General features: G+C 44.3%; 1 protein-coding gene across 1 annotated transcript in view; it reads left to right on the top strand.

Annotated features, from left to right (window-relative positions):
- Positions 1-5,911: 5,911 nt before the first annotated feature.
- Positions 5,912-27,625, top strand: part of ZBBX (zinc finger B-box domain containing) — a 215,307-nt gene continuing 193,593 nt past the window's right edge. The window contains 1 exon segment of the mRNA XM_040429970.1: positions 5,912-5,997. The gene's annotated coding sequence lies outside the window, so the exon portion shown is untranslated.

Genomic DNA, 27,625 nt, shown 5'->3' with positions numbered 1-27,625 from the left:
TACGCCTGGTGCTATCAGGGACCTCAACCTCCTCGTCCGAACTTTGGGTCAGACTGCCACTGCTTTCTACAGGTTCATATTCTGACCTGCTAGATTCGTCAGATGAGGGTTCCCATTCCTCATCCGACTGGGTCAGAATCCTGTAGGCCTCTTCAGAAGAAGACCCCCTGTTTGACATTTTGGACTACTAAATTTAGGGGTATTCCCTGAGACTACCCAAGAAAAAAAGCAAGCCTGTCTTACAAAGGGGAGGCTAGCGAAGTACCGGAGGCCGCTGCGGTTGATAAAAAATATCAAAACTGATTTTTTTATCGCCGCAGCGCTTGGAAAGTGATTGTGCAGTGATCAAAAAAAAATATTTTTTTTGTCACTGCGGCGGGGCGGGCGTGGGTGAACGCACGTGTGGGCGACCGATCAGGCCTGATCGGGCAAACACTGCGTTTTGGGTGGAGGGCGAGCTAAGGTGACACTAATACTATTATAGATCTGACCGTGATCAGTTTTGATCACTTACAGATACTATAAAAGTACAAATGCTGATTAGCGATACGCTAAACAGCGAATAAGTGACTGCGGTGCGGTGGGCTGGGCGCTAAACAATCGCTAAACTACCTAACCAAGGGGCCTAAACTATCCCTAAAACCTAACAGTCAATACCAGTGAAAAAAAAAAGTGACAGTTTACACTGATCACTTTTTTCCTTTCACTAGTGATTGACAGGGGCGATTAAGGGGTGATCAAGGGGTTAATTGGGGTGCAGGGGGATGATCTGGGGCTAAGTGAAGTGTTTGGTGCTACTCACTGTGATGTCTGCTCCTCTGCTGGAACCAACCGACGAAAAGGACCAGCACAGGAGCAGAGAAGCCATATAACAAATCATATTTACTAATATAATGTGTTATCTGGCTTTTGATTTGATTTTTTAAAAATCATCAGCTTGCCAGCCACGATCATTGGCTGGCAAGCTGATGACGCGAACCCCTCTAACTTTTGCCGGCCCGCGATGCGCATGCGCGGGCCGGCTTTGAGCGAAATCTCGCGTGACTCTGCGCAGGGCTGCCGCCTCCGGAACGCGATCCTGCGTTAGGCGGTCCGGAGGCGGTTAATGAACACAGTAAAAAATGAACCCAAAAACAATGATGGAAAAGTGTTTTAATTTCCATTCCACAAGCTACAACACAGGTTATGACTGATATTCAGCCACCATATACCACTGTGAGTTCTCGCTTCACGTCTGTTCAGACAATCTCATGAAATAAGGCATTGCTTCTTCAGTTAAATTCATCTTATTCTCAAACCTTCAAGGCGATACATCCATAAGGACTCTGTCACACGAGCGCCTATCCGTCCGGGTGCAATGCCTGAAGCAAACACATAGCATGCAGACTGAATCCTGACCCATTCATTTGCACTTTTTCACACATCATTTCTGCTATCACGAAAAATCCCAGCATGTTCTATATTCTGTGTTTTTTAATGCAGTCCTGGCTCCATGGAAGTGAATGGGACTTCAGTGAAAATGGATTGCTTCTGAATACAACTTGTTCCGCAAAGAAAACCTCATTTGGCTCATGTCGAAGGAAAAGTAAAAACTTAAAAAAGTGATTGCCAAAACTAGCATTTAGAAACAAAAAGCTAAAAAAATTGCAAGAAAACCTGATTTACAGGCTGTGAGTGATTCTTGCTTTAAAGGGGTTTTGCCATCTCAGGCAATGGGGGCATATCACTAGGATATGCCCCCATTGTCTGATAGGTGCTGGTCCCACTTCTGGGACCCGCACCTACAAAGAGAACGGAGCGGGGAAATGAATGGAGGGCGCACTGCGCATGTGAAGCCGCCCTCCATTCATTTCTATGGGGCCGCTGTGCTTGCTCGGCTATTTCCGTCTGCCGCATAGAAATGAATGGGATGAATGCGCTCCCATTCACTTCTATGGGAGCAGCGGGAAGCAGCACTAAGTGGTGGATGGAATCCGGGGACCTCCAGCCACAGCTCTCCCTGCTCCGTTCTCATTCTAGGTGCGGGTCCCAGAGGCGGGACCCGCAAGTATCAGACAATTGCCCCCATTGTATGTAATGTGAATACCCCTGTAACTTCTTCCCCAATTCCGCCATTGTTTTTTTCTTTTTGCTTTTGCAGCGTTTCCTGTTCTCTAAATATGACATACCGTATTTTTCACCCTATAAGACGCACTGGCCTATAAGTCGCACCTGGGTTTTAGAGGCAGTCAATAAGAGATTTTTGTTTTTTTTATTAGACCTCAGATCAGACCCCCAGTGTTAATCAGACCTCAGCTCACAGCCCCAATCAGACCGCCATTGTTAATAAGACCCCCAATCAGACCTCAGATCAGACCACAAATGTTTATAAGACCCCAATAAAATCTCAGATGAGACCCACAATCAGACCCCAATGTAAATGGCCCCCAAGAAGACCTCAGATCAGCCCCCCCATGCCACAGATCAGCCCCATACCATGGATAACTCCCCAATGCCTCAGATCAGCCCCAAGGCCTCAGATCAGTCCCCCCATGCCACAGATCAACCCCCCATGCCACAGATCAGCCCCCAATGCCTCAGATCAGCCTCCCCATGCCACAGATCAGCCCCCCATACCACGGATCACTCCCCAATGCTTTAGATCAGCCCCCAGTGCCTCAGATTAGCCCCCATTCCACAGATCAACCACCCATGCCACTTCCCAATGTCTCAGATCAGCCCCAATGCCAAAGATTAGCCCCCCATGCCACAGATGAGTGTCCCCCATGCAACAGATCAGCCCCCATGCCACAGATCAGCCCCCAATGCCTCAGATCAGCCCCCATGCCACAGATTATCCACCAATGCCTCAGATTAGCCACAATGCCTCAGATGAGCCCCCATGCCACAGATGAGCCCCCAGCCTCACAGCAAATAAAAAGAACACTTACCTCTCCCGCTCTGGACACCGCCGCTCCTCACCTCCAGCGCTCTCTCTTCTTCTTCCTGTTGTTGGCTGTGCTGTGATCCAATGCGCACAGCGTGAGGTCACAGAGCGCCTTCACGCTATGCACAGCCACTGCACAGCTGACGACCAGGAAGCGGTGAGTATAGAGCCCGGGGAGCGGTGCATTCACTGCTTCCCGGTCCTCCAGTACTAATGAGCACTTCCATAATGGAAGCGCTCATTAGTATTCGCCCCATAAGATGCTGGGGGGGGGGGGAATGTGCGTCTTATGGGGTGAAAAATGCAGTATATTTGACAGTACTTTACGCTGATACCTTAGTTATATAGTCTTTATTATTTTTTATTACTTTACTAAAACTTTTTTTTCATTACCATATTGTGAAATTCTGTCTGCACAGCTATGTGAGGTGTTTTGTGGGGCAAGCTGTAGTTTTTATTGCAGCCATTTTGGGGTACATATGACTTTTGATCACTTTTTATTCACTTTTTTCAGGTGCCAAAAAATCGGGGATTCGGACGTTTTGATTTTCTTTTCCTTAGGCCCCTTTCACATGAACAAGTTTTCAGTGTGGGTGCAATGCGTGATGTGAACGCTTAGCACCCGCACTGAATCCTGACCCATTCATTTCAATGGGTCTGTGTCCATTAATGTTTTTTTCACGCCTCAGCTCTGCGTTGTGTGAGAATCGCAGCATGTTCTATATTCTGCGTTTTTCACGCAGCCCTGGCCCCATAAAAGTGAATGGGGCTTCAGTGAAAAACGTGTTGCATCTGCAAGCAAGTCCGGAGGCAATGCTTTTTTCACTGGTGGTTGCTAAGAGATGTTGTTTGCCAACCTTTTATCACGCGCGTGAAAAACGCATCAAAACGCATTGCACCCCAATGGAAAAAACTGAACAACTGAACGCAATCGCAGACAAAACTGACTGAACTTGCAAAATGGTGCGAGTTTCACCGAACGCATCCTGAACACATCCGGAGACAATCCGTATCGTTCGTGTGAAAGGGGTCTTATGGCGTACACCGTCAAATTGGGAAAGGGGTGTGATTTGAAAATTTTTAAAAGCAGTTTTTTATTGAACATGTGATTGTTCAATTGCTTATACCATAGACTGCAACAGATTACTATTGCAGTCTATGTTGATTCAGCATGCAGTCTTCCTATTAAGCTCTTAAAGAGGTTATCCAGGAATTTGATATCGATGGCCTATCCCTGGGAGATTGGTGGGGGTCCGACTCTCGAGGAGGCTGCTGTGCTCACGGGAGCTCCAGTGAGTGATGCGGTCTCTTTACACAGTGCCATACATTGTATAGTGGCAGCAGTCCCATTCACTTGATGACATCACTGGCCTAGAAATAGGGCTTACCGCTCGTTGAGGGCCGCGGCATTTTCCAACAGATGACTGGCAGGGGTGCCGGGAGTCGGACCCCTCGCCGATCTGATATTGCTAACCTTTCCTGGAGAAATTCCATCAATCGCAGTCGCTATGGATCATGGCATCTGAGGAGTTAAAAGGCAAGGATCTGATTTATCACGGATCCTGGGCACAGCAGGCAGGCAGGTCAGATGGCACCCGCAGCCTATGGAGTGGCTTAACCCCTTTGCGCACCTGGACAAACAGTTATGTCCAGGTGCGCAAAGGGGTTAAAGGGATTATGTCACCACAAATCAGCAGGGGGGAGAGGGAAGAAAGCGGGTGGAGGGAGCTGATGGATATGGGGTGGACTCCAGGATTCGGCTTGTGTTGGGGCTCCTAAATACTAATTTCAGCAAAATGACTGGATCAGTTTAAGAAAGTGACCCTCGGGCTCGGGCTCTGTCACCGCTTAGGCCTCCCACACACAGGATAGCATACATCTGGTGACCAATCCCCTTTGAAGGAGTTGTCAAGGATAATTAAAAATCTCGGGCACACCCCGAATGCTATAAAATAAAAACTGAGGCTACTTACCTCATTCTCTGCGGTCAGTCCTCCTCCCCCTGCTTGTTTACTGCTGCAGCCAATCACTGTCCTCAGCAGTACAGGCGCAGGGGAAAGGGGTAAGTATACCATCATTTTATATGTTACAGCATCTGGCGGCATGTCCGAGATTTCTAATTACCTCAGAGAATCTCTTCACAGGGATCTCCTCCAATCAGTACTTATCCTATTTACAGGACAGGTGATAAATGCTGGAGGATAGATAGATAGAGATAGATAGATAGATAGATAGATAGATAGATAGATAGATAGATAGATAATAGATAGATAGACAGATAGATAGATAGATATAGATAGATACATAGATAGATAGATAGATAGATAGATAGATAGATAGATAGATAGATAGATATAGATAGATAGATATAGATAGATACATAGATAGATAGATAGATAGATATATAGATAGATGATACATAGATAGATATGAGATAGATAATAGATAGATGGATAGATAGATATGAGATATAGATAGACAGATAAGAGACACATAGATAATACATAGATAGACATGTAAATATAGATAGAAGAAAGATAGATAGATATTAGATAGATAGATAATACATAGACAGACAGATATGTAAATATAGATAGATAGGAGATAGATGAGAGACACATAGATAATACATAGACAGACAGACATGTAAATATAGATAGACAGACCTGTAGATAGATGGCAGATAATGCAGGCACCCATACTGGCAGCAGTTAGAAATACATTCAGTAACTAGCCGTCTGGACACACAGCACACAATCCTCCAGGGGGCGCTGTGAGAAGGAGTAGTAACAACTCTGCCTTCCGCACCACACAGCTGTTTCTCCAGCTGTTCGGAAACTACAACTCCCAACATCCCCGGCAGACAGGGGTTGGAAACCACCGCCACACAGGATCGTTACAGCGTCAGCCAGTCACATCCCTGCGATGAGGTCACACCCCAGGGCGTGGTTTCACGGTCGTGGTGTAGTAAGCTGTGGTTGCATAGCAACCTGTGGCCCCAGCACTTGCGCCGCACTTTGGCCTAAGCCTCCGCAACACGGAAACTACACGGAGACCCCCCGGCAACCGCGGTGAGTTACCGGCAGCTGCGAGATGTCCGTGACATCCTGCTGTCAGCAAGTGTGTGAGGTGATAGCCGAGGAGCAGCAGGTGCCGAGCATGTGCCTCATCAGATTGTGTCCTAATGGAGCAGGGCACCAATAGTGTACTCCTAATAATATACCCCTGAAAATATACCCCTAATAACATACCTCTAATAATGTACCCCTAATAATATAGACATAGTTATCTACCCCTGAAAATATACCCCTAATAACATACCTCTAATAATGTACCCCTAATAATATAGACATAGTTATCTACCCCTGAAAATATACCCCTAATAATGTACCCCTGAAAATATACCTCTAATAATGTACCCCTAATAATATAGACATAGTTATCTACCCCTGAAAATATACCCCTAATAATGCCCCCTAATAACATACCCATAGTAATGTACCCCTAATAATGTACTAATACTTCTCCCTGATTCTGCACCTCCAGTAATATACCCAAATAATAATAGTTTAGGGCTGTCTTGCATCTAAAATAAAGTGGCAAGAACTGTATCTGTATGTTACCTGAGCCAGGAATACGGCAGTATAAAAGCACTGACGAGACTGATAATGTGAACTTGCCTATAGAGTCTTATTAATCCTCTACCTTTGCCCATGTGGAAATTCTATTTGGAAACCGTCACCGGTGTGAACGTCGACCATAGTGTGGGAGAAGGGTTTCTAAGGTGTCTTCACACGTCCAGAAAATCCCCAGGATTGGAGCAGATTTCCTGTATGAGAATCTCCCCATTAAGTTCAATGGTAAACTGCACAAAACGTCACCGGAAAATCTGCAACCAAATCTGTGTGGATGTTTCCGCAGCGTTTTCCACGGCAGAATCACTTTTCCATAGGATAACATAGTGGACGTCTTGATGTTGCAGATTTTCGGGCAGAATTTTTCGCATCGTGGTAAATCCTCATTCGCGGTGGATACCACACCCAAAATCCACACCATGACTTCACATGGTGCAACATCAGGAGCCATATTTAGAATTCATTTGGCTGCTATTTTTGCATATTGTCAATCGCCTAATTTTCACCACTGCCCGACAAGGCTGCACATTTTTATGCATTTATTTAGTGGCTGCCATGAACTGTAGTACGATGGTGGATGTTGATGGACTCAACTTAGGTTTCACTCTGGACCTGTGTTTCTTGCGGCGACTGCTCTACAGTCTCGGAGGTGTGAACTATAGTAGGATGGTGGATGTTGGGGGACTGAACTTAGGTTTCACTCTGGACCTGTGTTTCTTGCGGCGACTGCTCTACAGTCTCGGAGGTGTGAACTATAGTAGGATGGTGGATGTTGGGGGACTGAACTTGGGTTTCACTCTGGACCTGTGTTTCTTGCGGCGACTGCTCTACAGTCTCGGAGGTGTGAACTATAGTAGGATGGTGGATGTTGGGGGAATGAACTTAGGTTTGACTCTGGACCTGTGTTTCTTGCGGCGACTGCTCTACAGTCTCGGAGGTGTGAACTATAGTAGGATGGTGGATGTTGATGGACTGAACTTAGGTTTCACTCTTCAGCTGTGTATTGCGGCGACTGCTCTGCAGTCTCAGAGGTGTGAACTGTAGTACGATGGTGGATGTTGGGGGACTGAACTTAGGTTTGACTCTGGAGCTGTGTTTCTAGCGGCGACTACTCTACAGTCTCGGAGGTGTAAACTATAGTAGGATGGTGGATGTTGGGGGACTGAACTTAGGTTTGACTCTGGACCTGTGTTTCTTGCGGCGACTGCTCTACAGTCTCGGAGGTGTGAACTATAGTAGGATGGTGGATATTGGGCGAAAGAACTTAGGTTTGACTCTGGACCTGTGTTTCTTGCGGCGACTGCTCTACAGTCTCGGAGGTGTGAACTATAGTAGGATGGTGGATGTTGATGGACTGAACTTAGGTTTCACTCTTCAGCTGTGTATTGCGGCGACTGCTCTGCAGTCTCAGAGGTGTGAACTGTAGTACGATGGTGGATGTTGGGGGACTGAACTTAGGTTTGACTCTGGACCTGTGTTTTTTTGCGGCGACCACTCTACAGTCTCGGAGGTGTGAACTACAGTAGGATGGTGGATGTTGGGGGACTGAACTTAGGTTTGACTCTGGACCTGTGTTTTTTGCGGAGACCGCTCTACAGTCTCGGAGGTGTGAACTACAGTAGGATGGTGGATGTTGGGGGGCTGAACTTAGGTTTCACTCTTCAGCTGTGTATTGCGGCGACTGCTCTGCAGTCTCGGAGGTGTGAACTACAGTAGGATGGTGGATGTTGGGGGGCTGAACTTAGGTTTGACTCTTCAGCTGTGTATTGCGGCGACTGCTCTGCAGTCTCAGAGGTGTGAACTGTAGTAGGATGGTGGATGTTGATGGACTGAACTTAGGTTTCACTCTTCAGCTGTGTATTGCGGCGACTGCTCTGCAGTCTCAGAGGTGTGAACTGTAGTAGGATGGTGGATGTTGATGGACTGAACTTAGGTTTCACTCTTCAGCTGTGTATTGCGGCGACTGCTCTACAGTCTCAGAGGTGTGATCTGTAGTACGATGGTGGATGTTGGGGGACTGAACTTAGGTTTGACTCTGGAGCTGTGTTTCTAGCGGCGACTGCTCTACAGTCTCAGAGGTGTGATCTGTAGTAGGATGGTGGATGTTGGGGTGCTGAACTTAGGTTTCACTCTGGAGCTGTGTTTCTTGCGGCGACTGCTCTACAGTCTCAGAGGGGATTCATTAAAATGTTGCATGGAGAAAATGAATCCATTCTTGAACCTGCCTGTAGCAGAAGAAAGTAATGGAACATTTGCACTGATCTGTCAGCTTATGTTGTCATTGTGTGGAAACAGTACTGTGATGAGTTCCATCCCTGAGATGGGGCCCAGCAGCATCTAGTGAAATGAGAAATATATTTAAAATTAATGAAAATATATTAAAATCACCGGTTCCGTTCGCTGCGACAGATGCAAATATGGACATATATCAGCTCTTCTTAGATACATGTGCCTCTATTGATGTAACGGTGGATCGAGCTCCTCCAGTCTTATTAACTACTTCCTGCCACCTGCTGGGGGTGATATCTGTTGTCAATTAAAATGCATGGTTGGTGCATTGTGTAATGCATCATTTCCCCTGTGGAGGCGCTGCATGGAAATTGAGCACTAATTGCTAGAGTTGCCTACAGATAACAGCTGATCACTGGAGGTTACAGCAGGAGACACTTTGTGATCAGCTTATTGGTGCTCTTCTAAGAAGTAAGGGTTGTCCAGGAGAACACCTTTAAAGGCTATGTACACCTTTGGGGGCAATTTTTTGTTATTATTACATTATACTCATTTTGAGCTAAAAATATTTTTTTCAGTTGGTCTTTGTTAAAAATTTGGAACCTTTTCTTTCTTCCGCACCGAGATTCTCTAGTACGGATGGAGTAGAGTTAACACTCCTGTTTTCTGAGATTTCTGAGTTGTGTTATCTAATCTAAGCAAACACCTTCAATTGCTTTTCAATGGCTTTTGTCTCCAGATAACGTGATGAGTTAAGAGCTGGAGTGCTAACCCTGCTCCATCTGTAGCTTGCAGTCTGTTCTCACTCTGTTCTGTCAGGCAGCTCCGCTGATGGCTCCTTATCGCTGATCTCTGACCTCTGACCTCATAACAATCTTTATAGCTCAGTTCTTATCTTACTGAGAAGAATGTGGTTAAATGAGTGTTTATGACATTTTAGTAATTTAACCCCTTGAGGACCAGGCTCATTTTCACCTTAACCACCCCAGGACCGCCTAACGCAGGATTGCGTCCTGGCGGCGGCGGTGTTATTCCTCCTAGACGCGCCGGCGCGTCATCTCGCGAGAGGCGAGATTTCCTGTGAACACGCGCACACAGGAGCGCGCGTTCACAGGAACGGGAGGTAAACAAGTGGATCTACAGCCTGCCAGCGGCGATCATTCGCTGGCAGGCTGTAGATGCGATTTTTTTTTAACCCCAAAAAGGTATATTAGGCGCTGTTTTGATAACAGCGTCTAATATACCTGCTACCTGGTCCTCTGGTGGTCCCTTTTGCTTGGATCGACCACCAGAGGACACAGGCAGCTCTGTAAGTAGCACCAAACACCACTACACTACACCCCCCCGTCACTTATTAACCCCTTATTAACCCCTGATCACCCCATATAGACTCCCTGATCACCCCCCTGTCATTGATCACCCCCCTGTAAGGCTCCATTCAGACGTCCGTATGTGTTTTGCGGATCCGCAAAACACATACGAACGTCTGAATGGAGCCTTACAGGGGGGTGATCAATGGCAGGGGGGTGATCACCCCATATAGACTCCCTGATCACCCCCCTGTCACTGATCACCCCCCTGTAAGGCTTCATTCAGACGTCCGTATGTGTTTTACGGATCCGCGGATCGCAAAACACATACGGACGTCTGAATGGAGCCTTACAGGGGGGTGATCACCCCATATAGACTCCCTGATCACCCCCCTGTCATTGATCACCCCCCTGTAAGGCTCCATTCAGACGTCCGTATGTGTTTTGCGGATCCGCAAAACACGGACACTGCAGATCCGCAAAACACAAACACCGGCAATGTGCTTTCCGCATTTTGCGGATCCGCACATTGCCAGAACTATATAGGAATTGCAGACAAGAATAGGACATGTTCTATAGGCTCAACAAAAAACGCAGTGTTCGCCCGATCAGGCCTGATCTTGTGCGCACACTTGCGTACAGTCCGCCCCACCGCAGTGACAGAAATATATATTTTTCTGATCACTGCAAAAACAACGTAAAATCGCTGCAGCGCTATAAAAAGATCACTTTGGAGGGGCATGGCGAGTTCATAGAAGATTTTTTAGTTTTTTTGGCACAAGTTAGCGGAAATTGATTTAATTTTTATTTATTTTTTTTGTTTTTTCTTACAAAGTCTCATATTCCACTAACTTGTGACAAAAAATAAAATCTCACATGAACTCCCCATACCCCTCACGGAATCCAAATGCGTAAATTTTTTTAGACATTTATATTCCAGACTTCTCACGCTTTAGGGCACCTAAAATGCCAGGGCAGTACAAACACCCCACAAATGACCCCATTTTGGAAAGAAGACACCCCAAGGTAATCGCTGAGGGGCATATTGAGATCATGAAAGATTGACCTTTTTGTCACAAGTTAGCGGAAAGAAAGACTTTGTGAGAAAAAAACTAAAAAAATCAATTTCCGCTAACTTGTGCCAAAAAAAAAAACTTCTATGAACTCGCCATGCCCCTCACGGAATACCTTGGGGTGTCTTCTTTCCAAAATGGGGTCACGTGTCGGGTATTTATACTGCCCTGGCATTTTAGGAGCCCTAAAGCGTGAGAAGAAGTCTGGAATCCAAATGTCTAAAAATGCCCTCCTAAAAGGAATTTGGGCCCCTTTGCGCACCTAGGCTGCAAAAAAGTGTCACACATGTGTTATCGCCGTACTCAGGAGAAGTAGGGCAATGTGTTTTGGGGTGTATTTTTACATATACCCATGCTGGGTGAGAGAAATATCTCTCTAAAATGACAACTTTGTATAAAAAAAATGGGAAAAGTTGACTTTTACAGAGATATTTCTCTCACCCAGCATGGGTATATGTAAAAATACACCCCAAAACACATTGCCCAACTTCTCCTGAGTACGGCGATACCACGTGTGACACTTTTTTGCAGCCTAGGTGCCCAAAGGGGCCCAAATTCCAAAGAGTATCTTTGCGATTTCACAGGGCATTTTTTACGCATTTGGATTCCAGACTTCTTCTCACGCTTTAGGGCCCCTAAAATGCCAGGGCAGTATAAATACCCCACAAGTGACCCCATTTTGGAAAGAAGACACCCCAAGGTATTCCGTGAGGTGTATGGTGAGTTCATGTAAAATTTTATTTTTTGTCACAAGTTAGTGGAATATGAGACTTTGTAAGAAAAAAAAATAAAAAAAAAAATTTTCCGCTAACTTGTGACAAAAAATAAAAACTTCCATGAACTCACTATGTCCATCAGCGAATACCTTAGGGTGTCTACTTTCCGAAATGGGGTCATTTGTGGGGTGTTTCTACTGTCTGGGCATTGTAGGACCTCAGGAAACATGACAGGTGCTCAGAAAGTCAGAGCTGCTTCAAAATGCGGAAATTCACATTTTTGTACCATAGTTTGTAAACGCTATAACTTTTACCCAAACCAATAAATATACACTTATTGCATTTTTTTTTTAATCAGACATGTAGAACAATAAATTTAGAGAAAAATTTATATAGAAATGTAGTTTTATTTGAAAAATTTTACAACCGAAAGTGAAAAATGAAATTTTTTTCCAAAAATTTCGGTCAATTTTGATTAATATCAAAAAAAGTAAAAATGTCAGCAGCAATGAAATACCACCAAATGAAAGCTCTATTAGTGAGAATGAAAAGGAGGTAAAATTAATTTGGGTGGTAAGTTGTATGACCGAGCAATAAACCGTGAAAGCAGTGTAGTGCAGAATTGTAAAAAGTGGTCTGGTCATTAAGGGGGTTTAAGCTAGGGGGGCTGAAGTGGTTAAGGACCGGGCTCATTTTCACCTTAATGACCAGGCTATTTTTTGCAAATCTGACGTGTCACTTTATGTGGTGATTACTTTAAAACGCTTTTACTTATCCAGGCCATTCTGAGATGGTTTTCTCGTCACGTATTGTACTTCATGACAGTGGTAAAATTGAGTCAAAAAATATATTTTTATTTATAAAATTTTTTTACATTTGCAAAACATTTACAAAAATTTGCTAATTTACAAATTTAAATTTCTCTACTTTTATAATAGATAGTAATACCTCCAAAAATAGTTATTACGGTACTTTACATTCCCCATATGTCTATTTCATGCTTGGATCATTTTGGGAATACCATTTTATTTTTTGGGGACGTTAGAAGGCTTAGAAGTTTAGAATTAAAAATCTTGAAGTTTTTCAGAAAATTTCTAAAACCCACTTTTTCAGGACCAGTTCAGGTCTGAAGTCACTTTGTGAGGCTTACATAATAGAAACCACCCAAAAATAACCCCATTTTACAAACTACACCCCTGAAGGTATTCAAAACTGATTATACAAACTTTGTTAACCCTTTACGTGTTCCACAAGAATTAATGGAAAATAGAGAAAAAAATTAACTTTTTTGGCAGATTTTCCATTTAAATCCATTTTTCCAGTTACAAAGCAAGGGTTAACAGCCAAACAAAACTCCATATTTATGGCCCTGATTCTGTAGTTTACAGAAACACACCATATGTTGTCGTAAACTGCTGTACGGGCACACGGCAGGGCGCAGAAGGAAAGGAATGCCATATGGTTTTTGGACGGCAGATTTTGCTGGACTGTTTTTTTGACACCATGTCCGATTTGAAGCCCCCCTGATGCACCCCTAGAGTAGAAACTCCAAAAAAGTGACACCATTTGAGAAACTACACCCCTCAAGGTATACAAAACAGATTTTTCAAACTTTGTTAACCCTTTAGGTGTTCCACAAGAATTAATGAAAAAAATAGAGATAAAATTGCAAAATTTCACTTTTTTGGCAGATTTCCATTTTAATATTTTTTTTCCCAGTTACAAAGCAAGTATTTTTTATTTATTTTTTATTTTAAGAAAATTTTATTAGTCATCCAACAATACACGTTATATAAAAATATCATTACTAACATTTATCATCATATTTTTCTTTAAACCCCCCACAACCCCCCCATTCCCCCGCCTACGATGCATCTTCATTCACCACCACTCCTCGGTTCTAAAACCGAGGAGAATGGTGACAAGTGAGGATCGGTAGTTCTATGAATTCCAGTCTCCCCAAATTCCAATCCATTTTTTCTTAGTGTTTCTCTGCTTGTACAGAATATATTCATATCTCTTAGTAGTGTTCACCAGATTTAACCATATATTCATAGTAGGACTCTTTCGTGAAAACCAAGAGCGTGCTATCAAAAGACGTGCGAAAAACATTATCAGCTGTTGCTGACAGCTCACCTTGGCCAGCTCACCCAGTACCCAACATTCAGCGGAAAAAGGGATTCGCACCTTCAGTTTCCCCTGTAATGTATTTATAGATAGCTCCCCAGTACTGTTTCAGCTCTGCACAGGACCAAAACATGTGCAGATAGTCCGCTTCAGGGACATCGCACCTGGGACAGTTAGAGTCTTTCCTAATCCCACATCAAGTAAGGGTTAACAGCCAAACAAAACGCAATATTTATGGCCCTGATTCCGTAGTTTACATAAACACCCCATATCTGGTTGTAAACTGCTATACGGGCACACGGCAGGGTTCAGAAGGAAAGGAATGCCATACGGTTTTTGGAAGGCAAATTTTGCTGGACTGGTTTTTTGACACCATGTCCCATTTGAAGCCCCCCTGATGCACCCCTAGAGTAGAAACTCCAAAAAAGTGACCCCATTTTAGAAACTACGGGATAGGGTGGCAGTATTGTTGGTACTAGTTTAGGATACATATGATTTTTGGTTGCTCTATATTACACTTTTTGTGAGGCAAGGTAACAAGAAATAGCTTTTTTGGCACCGTTTTTTTTTGTTATTTACAACATTCATCTGACAGGTTAGATCATGTGGTATTTTTATAGAGCAGGTTGTCACGGACGCGACAATACCAAATATGACTATTTGTTTCAGTTTTACATAACAAAGCATTAAAAAAAAGAAAAGATTCTTTAGTGTCTCCACATTCTGAAAGCCATAGTTTTATTTATTTTTATGGGCGACTGTCTTGTGTAGGGGCTCGTTTTTTGTGGGATGAGATGACGGTTTGATTAGCACTATTTTGGGGTGCATATGACTTTTTGATCGCTTGCTATTACACTTTTTGTGATGTAAGGTGACAAAAAAAGTCTTTATTTACACCGTTTTTAAAAATTATTTTTACGGTGTTCACCTGAGGGGTTAGGTCATGTGATATTGTTATAGAGCAGGTTCTTACGGACGCGGTGATACCTAATATGTATACTTTTTTAAATTTACTTAAGTTTTACACAATAACAGCTTTTTTAAAACAAAAAAATTATGTTTTAGTGTCTCCATATTCTGAGCCATAGTTTTTTTTATTTTTTGGGCAATTGTCTTAGGTAGGGGCTCATTCTTTGCGGGATGAGGTGACGGTTAGTTTGGTACTATTTTGGTGGGCATACGCCTTTTTGATTGCTTGCTGTTGTACTTTTAGAGATGTAAGGTGACAAAAAAATTGTTTATTTAGCACAGTTTTTATTTTTATTTTTTACTGTGTTCATCTGAGGGGTTAGGTCATGTGATTGATTTATAGAGCCGGTCGATATGGACGCGGCGATACCTAATATGTCTACTTTTCTTTTTTCCCCTATTCTGTGAGATACGGGGACCCCGCTCGGCATTGTCACAGAGTGCCTGCTGAATGATTTCAGCAGGCACTTTGTTCCGATCACCGCCTGCTGCACGGCGGTGATCGGAAATACACAGAGCGTATACTATACAGCTACATGTTAACCTGCACTGAAATATAAAATGATACTTCTGCTGTATAGGAATACTTACTACATGACAAACTAATATGAGGTTTTTCGGACATAGTTTATCATTCAGCTTTATAGCTGAGTGGTTAAAGTCCTTGCCTCTCATGTAGAAGGTTGTGAGTTCAAACCCTGGCAGAAACTTTTCAGAAATAGAGGCTAAATTGGATTTAAATACACTGGGAGTCTCCAAGCACTGACTCCATATATGGACATAGCTATATATGGAGTCAGAGCAGAGACTCCTAAGCCGCAGACTCACACTGGGGGATTCCCTCACTGTACAGCGATCTTCTGCATAGACCTCAGTTAGAACCGGCACCCTCCCCTCTTCAGAGCAAGTTTAGACCAGTGCCTGGTTTAAAGGGGTTGTCCGGGATCAAACTTATTTTTTTTAAAACATCTTACTCACCTTTAGTAGCCAAGTCTATGTTCCCAAGGTTGTTTTTAGGTATCTTTTACACTGGAGAATGGCTCCTACAGCCCTGAACACATTGTTTACATATCTGTTTATCTGTTCCTTCACTTCCTGCCGCACTGCATTGTGGGTCCCAGTGCAGGGCGGCATCTGCTGATTTCTCCTAACATCATGTCCTGCACCCGCCCCCCTCATACATATTCATGCATCCTGCACAGCCTCCACTCCTCCTTCAATCCGCCCCCTCATACATATTCATCCTCCTGACTTATATTCCTCCCCCATATGTACGCCCATAAACTTCTCCTTGCTCTCTCTCTGGCATCTGTCATGTGCTCAGTGTTTGCAGAGCTTAGAGACAATCAGACACCGTTACACTGTAAGGGGCACGCTCCCACATGCATCCATAAACATACTGGAGACAGTCACACTGTAAGGGGCACACTCCCACATGCATCCATAAACATACTGGACACAGTCACACTGTAAGGGGCACGCTCCCACATGCATCCATAAACATACCGGACACTGTCACACTGTAAGGGGCACGCCCCTACATGCATCCATAAACATACCGGACACAGTCACACTGTAAGGGGCACGCTTCCACATGCATCCATAAACATACCGGACACAGTCACACTGTAAGGGGCACGCTCCCACATGCATCCATAAACATACCGGACACTGTCACACTGTAAGGGGCACGCCCCCACATGCATCCATAAACATACTGGAGACAGTCACACTGTAAGGGGCACACTCCCACATGCATCCATAAACATACTGGACACAGTCACACTGTAAGGGGCACGCTCCCACATGCATCCATAAACATACCGGACACTGTCACACTGTAAGGGGCACGCCCCTACATGCATCCATAAACATACCGGACACAGTCACACTGTAAGGGGCACGCTTCCACATGCATCCATAAACATACCGGACACAGTCACACTGTAAGGGGCACGCTCCCACATGCATCCATAAACATACCGGACACGTCACACTGTAAGGGGCACGCTCCCACATGCATCCATAAACATACCGGACACTGTCACACTGTAAGGGGCACGCCCCCACATGCATCCATAAACATACTGGAGACAGTCACACTGTAAGGGGCACACTCCCACATGCATCCATAAACATACTGGACACAGTCACACTGTAAGGGGCACGCTCCCACATGCATCCATAAACATACCGGACACTGTCACACTGTAAGGGGCACGCCCCTACATGCATCCATAAACATACCGGACACAGTCACACTGTAAGGGGCACGCTTCCACATGCATCCATAAACATACCGGACACAGTCACACTGTAAGGGGCACGCTCCCACATGCATCCATAAACATACCGGACACGTCACACTGTAAGGGGCACGCTCCCACATGCATCCATAAACATACCGGACACTGTCACACTGTAAGGGGCACGCCCCCACATGCATCCATAAACATACCGGACACAGTCACACTGTAAGGGGCACGCTTCCACATGCATCCATAAACATACCGGACACAGTCACACTGTAAGGGGCACGCCCCCACATGCATCCATAAACATACCGGACACAGTCACACTGTAAGGGGCACGCTTCCACATGCATCCATAAACATACTGGACACAGTCACACTGTAAGGGGCACGCCCCCACATGCATCCATAAACATACCGGACACGTCACACTGTAAGGGGCACGCTCCCACATGCATCCATAAACATACCGGACACTGTCACACTGTAAGGGGCACGCCCCCACATGCATCCATAAACATACCGGACACAGTCACACTGTAAGGGGCACGCTTCCACATGCATCCATAAACATACCGGACACAGTCACACTGTAAGGGACACGCCCCCACATGCATCCATAAACATACCGAACACAGTCACACTGTAAGGGGCACGCTTCCACATGCATCCATAAACATACTGGACACAGTCACACTGTAAGGGGCACGCCCCCACATGCATCCATAAACATACCGGACACGTCACACTGTAAGGGGCACGCTCCCACATGCATCCATAAACATACCGGACACTGTCACACTGTAAGGGGCACGCCCCTACATGCATCCATAAACATACCGGACACAGTCACACTGTAAGGGGCACGCTTCCACATGCATCCATAAACATACCGGACACAGTCACACTGTAAGGGGCACGCTCCCACATGCATCCATAAACATACCGGACACAGTCACACTGTAAGGGGCACGCTTCCACATGCATCCATAAACATACCGGACACCGTCACACTGTAAGGTGCACGCTCCCACATGCATCCATAAACATACCGGACACCGTCACACTGTAAGGGGCACGCTCCCATCTATATATATATATATATATTTTTTTTATTTATTTTTTTCAAGGTAAACCTTATATACTGACCTGGCAATCAGTTAAAACCGATGTATAAGGCTACTTTCACACTTGCGACAGGACGTATCCGACAGGCTGTTCACCCTGTCGGATCCGTCCTTCCGCTATTTCGCCGTGCCGCCGGACCGCCACTCCTTCCCTATTGACTATAATGGGGACGGGGGCGGAGCTCCGGCACAGTACGGCAGTTCGCGGTGAGAGGCCGCCGGAACTAAAAAGTCGGACATGCAGGACTTTTAGTCCGGCGGCCTTTCGCCGTGCACTGCCGTGCTGCGCCGGAGCTCCGCCCCCATTGACTATAATGGGGACGGAGCGGCGGCACGGCGAAATAGCGGAAGGACGGATCCGACAACAGCCTGTCGGATCCGTCCTGCTGCAAATGTGAAAGTACCCTAACCACAGGAAAGTGAAATGCACACACTGCAACTCCAAAAGGAGAATGTGCTAAAAAAATTCAGTCCAAAACACAAGTACGGGGCTAAAAGAATGATTTTAAACTAGACAAAAGCAGCCTCATTACATAAATAGGATTATCCGTTTATTTCAAATCAACAAAAAAAAAAAGCAGACTGATTACACTATTATTACCTTTTCTTTCAACTGAGCCATTGTTTTATCCTTTTTTTTTTTTTTTACACAATCAACATGCCATTGTCTAAATGCAATATATGCAATAAGCATGGCCATGTCACCCTGTGGTGAAAGGAGTTCCTCCTGTCTAAAGCCTTCTGCCCCATTAGCTAGTAATTCTGATGGGAGGAGTTTTCTATGCTAACAAGCATAGTAATCCTCCTCCATTCATTGTAATGCTGAAGGGGCGGTGACGTCACCGACTGGGGGCGGGGCTTAGCGCGATGCCGGCCGGACAAGTTACCGCCCCTCCAACCTCTCTGCATTATTATCTAGACTGCCAGTGACGTCACCGGGCTCCCTGGCAGAGGAAGAGGAAGCTATGCTCGCCTGCTAGGGACCCGGTACGTCACTGAAGATAAGAAAAGACTCACTTCCGGGCATGAATTGAAAGCAGGAAAACAGGGCTTCAGCAATATGTTCTAAAGGTACCACATGCATGTTTGTAATGTTTATGTTATTAGATTACTAATAGACAAATGTTCCCAATCCCGGACAGCCCCTTTAATGCTCGGTTTCTCCCATTGACTTCCATTGTGCTCAGGTGCTCTGTAGTGATCTGCTCGAGCACCCGAGCATTTTGGTGCTCGATCAACACTAATAAAGACCAATTGAAAAAATTATTTTTAGGCTAAAATGAGTCATTAGCATGTGGGAGGCAAGGGAGGTGAGAAAAGCACTGCACTGGCTGTTCTCACCTTCCCTGGTCTTCTTCTGGCCCCTCTCTGTGTCCTGACACATACAGCATCCGGACATAGTGTACATAGCGACGGGAAGAAGACCAGGGAGGGTAAGTGAATTCGCCAAGTGGCAGCGTCATCCGGAGCTGGAGAGGTACGTTTATTTATTTTTTTAATCATCTGGTCTGATTAGATGTTGGGGGTCTGATAGGGGCTGATCTGAGGCTAATGCAGGCTGGGAAAGGTTTGATCTGAGGCTGGGGATCTGATGGGGTCTGATCTGATGCTGGTCATTAATGTCAAATAAAGAACTAAATAAATAACATTCTGAACTTATAAATTAGACTGGTATGTGTGGGCAAAATGGCACCTGTACCATATGTGATATACACTCACCTAAAGAATTATTAGGAACACCATACTAATACGGTGTTGGACCCCCTTTTGCCTTCAGAACTGCCTTAATTCTACGTGGCATTGATTCAACAAGGTGCTGATAGCACTCTTTAGAAATGTTGGCCCATATTGATAGGATAGCATCTTGCAGTTGATGGAGATTTGAGGGATGCACATCCAGGGCACGAAGCTCCCGTTCCACCACATCCCAAAGATGCTCTATTGGGTTGAGATCTGGTGACTGTGGGGGCCATTTTAGTACAGTGAACTCATTGTCATGTTCAAGAAACCAATTTGAAATGATTCGAGCTTTGTGACATGGTGCAGTATCCTGCTGGAAGTAGCCATCAGAGGATGGATACATGTTCTCATTCTGTTTACGCCAAATTCGGACTCTACCATTTGAATGTCTCAACAGAAATCGAGACTCATCAGACCAGGCAACATTTTTCCAGTCTTCAACAGTCCAATTTTGGTGAGCTCGTGCAAATTGTAGCCTCTTTTTCCTATTTGTAGTGGAGATGAGTGGTACCCGGTGGGGTCTTCTGCTGTTATAGCCCATCCGCCTCAAGGTTGTGCGTGTTGTGGCTTCACAAATGCTTTGCTGCATACCTCGATTGTAACGAGTGGTTATTTCAGTCAACGTTGCTCTTCTATCAGCTTGAATCAGTCGGCCCATTCTCCTCTGACCTCTAGCATCCACAAGGCATTTTCGCCCACAGGACTGCCGCATACTGGATGTTTTTCCCTTTTCACACCATTCTTTGTAAACCCTAGAAATGGTTGTGTGTGAAAATCCCAGTAACTGAGCAGATTGTGAAATACTCAGACCGGCCCGTCTGGCACCAACAACCATGCCACGCTCAAAATTGCTTAAATCACCTTTCTTTCCCATTCTGACATTCAGTTTGGAGTTCAGGAGATTGTCTTGACCAGGACCACCCCTCTAAATGCATTGAAGCAACTGCCATGTGATTGGTTGACTAGATAATTGCATTAATGAGAAATAGAACAGGTGTTCCTAATAATTCTTTAGGTGAGTGTGTGTATATATATATAACACTCTATATTTTTAATTTTTTTTATTGAAGCACAATTTCTGTAACTTACCCCTAAGTCAGTTATATGTTTGACCAAATATAGCAGTACAATTTTTAAGTTGATAATTTTTTATGGCCCCCGAACGATGTTACAAATTTCCAAATGGCCTTTGGCAGCAAAAAGGTTCCCCACCTCTTCTTTAGGCCTCATGCACACGACCGTGCAGTGTTTTGCGGTCCGCAAATCGCTGATCCGTAAAACACGGATGGCGTCAGTGCGCGTTCCGCAATTTGCGGAACGGCACGGACAGCCTTTAACCCCTTAGGGACACATGACGTACCGGTATGGCATGTTTCCCGAGTCCTTAAGGACACATGACGTAACGGTACGTCATGGGTTTAAAACGAGATTGTGGTGCGGCGGGGGTTAATCGGAACAGGATGCCCACTGAAATCATGTCAGCCGTTTAACCCTTTCCATACCACGGTCCGTACGGACCGCTGTATGGAAAAGGTTAACAGTCAGGGAGCGCCCTCCCTCTCCCATCGGGGGGCATCTGTGCCTTTGAAGCCCCCAGACAGGATGGTGTCACAGAGGGAGGGAGCCCCCCTCCTTCCCCTTCCCCGTCTGCTCAGTTGTGGCACACGGGGAAGGTTCCCATGGCAACAGGACGCCTTCTCAGGCATCCTAATGTCCATGGTGTTGAACAGATCTGTGCTAAAGACATAGATCTGGTCAGACAAAGTGTAAGTAAAATACAGTACAATACTCTATATAGTGTACTGTACTGTATTATACAGACATCAGACCCAATGGATCTTCAAGAACCATGTGGGTCTGGGTCAAAAAAATCTAAAAAAAAGTAAAGATAAAAAAACACATTTATCACTGAATAAAAATGTAAAAAATAAAATACACTACAAATATTAGGTATCGCCGCGTCCGTAACGACCTGATCTATAAAACGGTCATGTTTCTTTCCCCGCTTGGTGAACGCCATAAAAATAAAAAAATAAAAACTATAAAGAAATTGAAATTTTGCCCACCTTACTTCCCAAAAAAGGTAATAAAAGTGATCAAAAAAGTCGCATGTACGCCAAAATGGTACCAATCAAACCGTCACCTCATCCCGCAAAAAATGAGTCCCTACATGAAACAATGGCCCAAAAAATTAAAAAACTATGGGTCTCAGACTATGGAGACACTATAACATGATTTTTTTTTGTTTCAAAAATGATATTGTGTAAAACTTACATAAATAAAAAAAAAGTATACATATTAGGTATCGTCGTGTCCGTATCGACCAGCTCTATAATAATATCACATGACCTAACCCCTCAGATAAACACCGTAAAAAATAAAAAATAAAAACTGTGCTAAATAATAAATTTTTTGTCACCTTACATCACTAAAATTGTAAAAGCAAGCGATCAAAAAGTCATTTGCACCCCAAAATAGCGCCAATCAAACCATCATCTCATCCCGCAAAAATCATACCCTACCCAAGATAATCGCCCAAAAACTGAAAAAACTATCGCTCTTAGACTATGGAAACACTAAAACATGATTTTTTTTTGTTTCAATAATGAAATCATTGTGTAAAACTTACATAAATAAAAAAAAAGGATACATATTAGGTATCGCCGCATCCGTATCGACCGGCTCTATAAAAATATCACATGACCTAATCCCTCAGGTGAACACCGTAAATTCTTTAAAATAAAAACGGTGTAAAAAATTTGATTTTTTTTGTCATCTTACATCACAAAAAGTGTAAAAGCAAGCGATCAAAAAGTCATATGCACCCTAAAATAGTGCCAATCAAACCATCATCTCATCCCACAAAAAATGACACCCTACCTAAGATAATCGCCCAAAAACTCAAAAAACTATGGCTCTCAGACTATGGAGACACTAAAACATGATTTTTTTTGTTTCAAAAATGAAATCATTGTGTAAAACTTACATAATTAAAAAAATTGTATACATATTAGGTATCGCCGCGTCCGTGACAACCTGCTCTATAAAAATACCGCATGATCTAACCTGTCAGATGAATGTTGTAAATAACAAAAAAAAACGGTGCCAAAGAAGCTATTTCTTGTTACCTTGCCTCACAAAAAGTGTAATATAGATCAACCAAAAATCATATGTATCCTAAACTAGTACCAACAAAACTTCCACCCTATCCTGTACTTTTTTGGAGTTTCTACTCTAGGGGTGCATCAGGGGGGCTTCAAATGGGACATGGTGTCCAAAAAAAACAGTCCATATGGCATTCCTTTCCTTCAGCGCCCTGCCGTGTGCCCATACAGCAGTTTACGACAACATATGAGGTGTTTCTGTAAACTACAGAATCAGGGCCATAAATAATGAGTTTTGTTTGGCTGTTAACCCTTGCTTTGTAACTGGAAAAAAAATATTAAAATGGAAAATCTGCCAAAAAAGGAAAATTTTGAAATTGTATCTCTATATTCCATTAATTCTTGTGGAACACCTAAAGGGTTAACCAACGTTTGTAAAATCAGTTTTGAATACCTTGAGGGGTGTAGTTTCTAGAATGGGGTCATTTTTGGGTGGTTTCTATCATGTAAGCTTCACAAAGTGACTTCAGACTGGTCCTTAAAGGGTTTCTGTCACCCCACAAAACTCATTTTTATTTTTTTGGATAGTTAGATTCCTCATAGCGAGATATAGGAGAATATAATAGTCTTACTTACTTTTTTATGCGGCCGATTCTTTATAAAACGAAGTTTTATAATATGTAAATGAGGGCTCTACCAGCAAGTAGGGCGTCTACTTGCTGGTAGCCGCAGCAGAAAACCGCCCCCTCGCCGTGTTGATTGACAGGGCCAGCCGTGATCTCCTCCTCCGGCCGGCCCTGTCAGTATTTCAAAAATCGCGCGCCTCTGTTCATTCGGCGCAGGCGCTCTGAGATGAGGAGGCTCGTCTCCTCAGCACTCCCTCAGTGCGCCTGCGCCGATGACATCACCGAAAGAGAAGACGTCATCGGCGCAGGCGCACTGAGGGAGTGCTGAGGAGACGAGCCTCCTTATCTCAGAGCGCCTGCGCCGAATGACCAGAGGCGCGCGATTTTTGAAATACTGACAGGGCCGGCCGGAGGAGGAGATCACGGCTGGCCCTGTCAATCAACACGGCGAGGGGGCGGTTTTCTGCTGCGGCTACCAGCAAGTAGACGCCCTACTTGCTGGTAGAGCCCTCATTTACATATTATAAAACTTCGTTTTATAAAGAATCGGCCGCATGAAAGTAAGTAAGACTATTATATTCTCCTATATCGCGCTATGAGGAATCTAACTATCCAAAAAAAAAAAAAAGAGTTTTGTGGGGTGACAGAAACCCTTTAAGTTGGTTTTTGAAAATTTCGGAGAAATTTCAAGATTTACTTCTAAACTTCTAAGCCTTGTAACGTCCCCCAAAAATAAAATGTCATTCCCAAAATGATCCTAACATAAGGAAAACATATGGAAAATGTAAAGTAATAACTATTTTTGTAGGTATTAATATGTATTATAGAAGTAGAGAAATTGAAACTTGGAAATTTGCTAATTTTTCTAAATTTTGGGCAAATTTGGTATTTTTTTATAAATAAAAATGAATTTTTTTGACTCCATTTTACCAGTGTCATGAAGTACAATATGTGATGAAAAAACTATTTCAGAATGGCCTGGATAAGTCAAAGCGTTTTAAAGTTATCACCAGATAAAGTGACACGTCAGATTTGCAAAAATGGCCTGGTCCTGAAGGTGAAAATTAGCCCGGTCCTTAAGAGGTTAATATAAATGCCTATTCTTGTGCGCAAATCGCGGACAAGAATAGGACATGTTCTATTTTTTAGCGGGGCCACGGAACAGAGCGACGGATGCGGACAGCACATGAAGTGCTGTCCGTATCTTTTGCAGCCCCATTGAAGTGAATGGGTCCGCATCCGAGCCACTTTCTTACTTCTCTTGATGGATGTACATAAGATGCAGGGGCGGACTGGGAACTTAAGGTGGCCCTGGAAAAAACCTAAAAAGTGCCCCATGTTGTAGGCGTCTCCAAATTCACAGAAGGCAGAGGAACACACGTAGGTATGGCCAGCAATAGCTTAGCGCAGAGCAAAATACTGCCCCAGAAGAACCAAATATTACAGTGCAGCATAAAATACTGCCCCAGCAGTACCAATTACCACAGTGCAGCATAAAATACTGCCCCAGCAGAACCAAATATTACAGTGCAGCAAAAAATACTGCCCCAGCAGTACCAATTACCACAGTGCAGCATAAAATACTGCTCCAGCAGAACCAAATACCACAGTGCAGCATAAAATACTGCCCCAGCAGAACCAAATACCGTAGTGCAGCATAAAATACTGCTCCAGCAGAGCCAAATACCACAGTGCAGCATAAAATACTGCACCAGCAGAACCAAATACCACAGTGCAGCATAAAATACGGCCCCAGCAGAACCAAATACCGTAGTGCAGCATAAAATACTGCTCCAGCAGAACCAAATACCACAGTGCACCATAAAATACTGCCCCAGAAGTACCAAATACCGCAGTGCAGCATAAAATACTGCCCCAGATGTACCAAATACCGTAGTACAGCATAAAATACTGGCCTCAGCAGAACCAAATACCGCAGTGCAGCATAAAATACCGGCCCAGCAGAACCAAATACCGCAATTCAGCATAAAATACTGCCCCAGCAGAACCAAATGCCGCAGTGCAGCATAAAATACTACCCCAGCAGAGCCAAATACCACCGTGCAGCATAAAATACTGCCCCAGCAGAACCAAATACCACAGTGAATCGTAAAATACTGCCCCAGCAGAGCCAAATACCACAGTGCAGCATAAAATACTGCCCCAGCAGAGCCAAATACCGTAGTGCAGCATAAAATACTGGCCTCAGCAGAACCAAATACCGCAGTGCAGCATAAAATACCGGCTCAGCAGAACCAAATACCGCAATTCAGCATAAAATACTGCACCATCAGAACCAAATGCCGCAGTGCAGCATAAAATACTACCCCAGCAGAGCCAAATACCACAGTGCAGCATAAAATACTGCCCCAGCAGAACCAAATACCACAGTGAATCATAAAATACTGCCCCAGCAGAGCCAAATACCACAGTGCAGCATAAAATACTGCCCCAGCAGAACCAAATACCACAGTGAATCATAAAATACTGCCCCAGCAGAACCAAATACCACAGTGCAGCATAAAATACTGCCCCAGCAGAACCAAATACCACAGTGAATCATAAAATACTGCCCCAGCAGAGCCAAATACCACAGTGCAGCATAAAATACTGCCCCAGCAGAACCAAATACCACAGTGAATCATAAAATACTGCCCCAGCAGAACCAAATACCACAGTGCAGCATAAAATACTGCCCCAGCAGAGCCAAATACCGTAGTGCAGCATAAAATACTGGCCTCAGCAGAACCAAATACCGCAATTCAGCATAAAATACTGCCCCAGCAGAACCAAATGCCGCAGTGCAGCATAAAATACTACCCCAGCAGAACCAAATACCACAGTGAATCATAAAATACTGCCCCAGCAGAACCAAATACTACAGGGCAGCATAAAATACTGCCCCAGCAGAACCAAATACCACAGTGCAGCATAAAATACTGCCCCAGCAGAACCAAATACTACAGGGCAGCATAAAATACTACTCCATCAGTACCAAATACCACAGTGCAGCATAAAATACTGATCTCAGCAGAACCAAATACCACATTGCAGCATAATATACTGCCCCAGAAGAACCAAATACTGCAGTGCAACATAAAATACTGCCCCAGAAGAACCAAATACCACAGTGCAGCATAAAATACTGCCCCAGCAGAACCAATTACCACTACAATTTCCCCCATGTTGCTCAAGGACTATTCAGTACCTCGGGAATATCCAACCCCATGACAGATGGTGACTGGGTATTAGTAATATGGTCCTGGATTCATTGCAGTGTCTGGGGGTAAAGGGTGCATTCACACGACCGTAAGTGTTTTGCGGTCCGCAAATTGCGGATCCGCAAAACATGGATACCGTCCGTGTGCATTCCGAAATTTGTGGACCGCACATGGCCAGCGCTATATAGAGAATGCCTAAGCTTGTACGCGGACACATTAGTTTAGGCACTATTATAGCATTACCTACTGTGTGGGCACTAAGGCTGGGGCTGCGCGGCGATCTTGGCTGCATACCTGTTGCACAACCTAAGATCACTATGTAGCAGTACAGTCATTGAGCTGAATGATGTCTCAATATGACTCACAAGGTGCCATGACACCAGAATTGCAAGAAATCTGACACTGCTGAATATTTTGCAATTTTTGGATTGCTGTCTCAGTAGCACTGCGACCCCTATTTGGTTCAGTGGCTGCACAGCGATTCTTGGTGGCACGACAGGTGTTGCAGCCAAAATTGTTGTGCAGCCCCAGCTTTATATTGTGGTAGCACTAAGTTGTAATTAGGACCCC

Source organism: Bufo bufo, chromosome 4 (assembly GCF_905171765.1).
Source record: "Bufo bufo chromosome 4, aBufBuf1.1, whole genome shotgun sequence".
Taxonomy (NCBI): Eukaryota; Metazoa; Chordata; class Amphibia; order Anura; family Bufonidae; genus Bufo; species Bufo bufo.
Note: the sequence above shows the minus strand (reverse complement) of the source record. Positions and strands in the feature narration are given on the sequence as shown.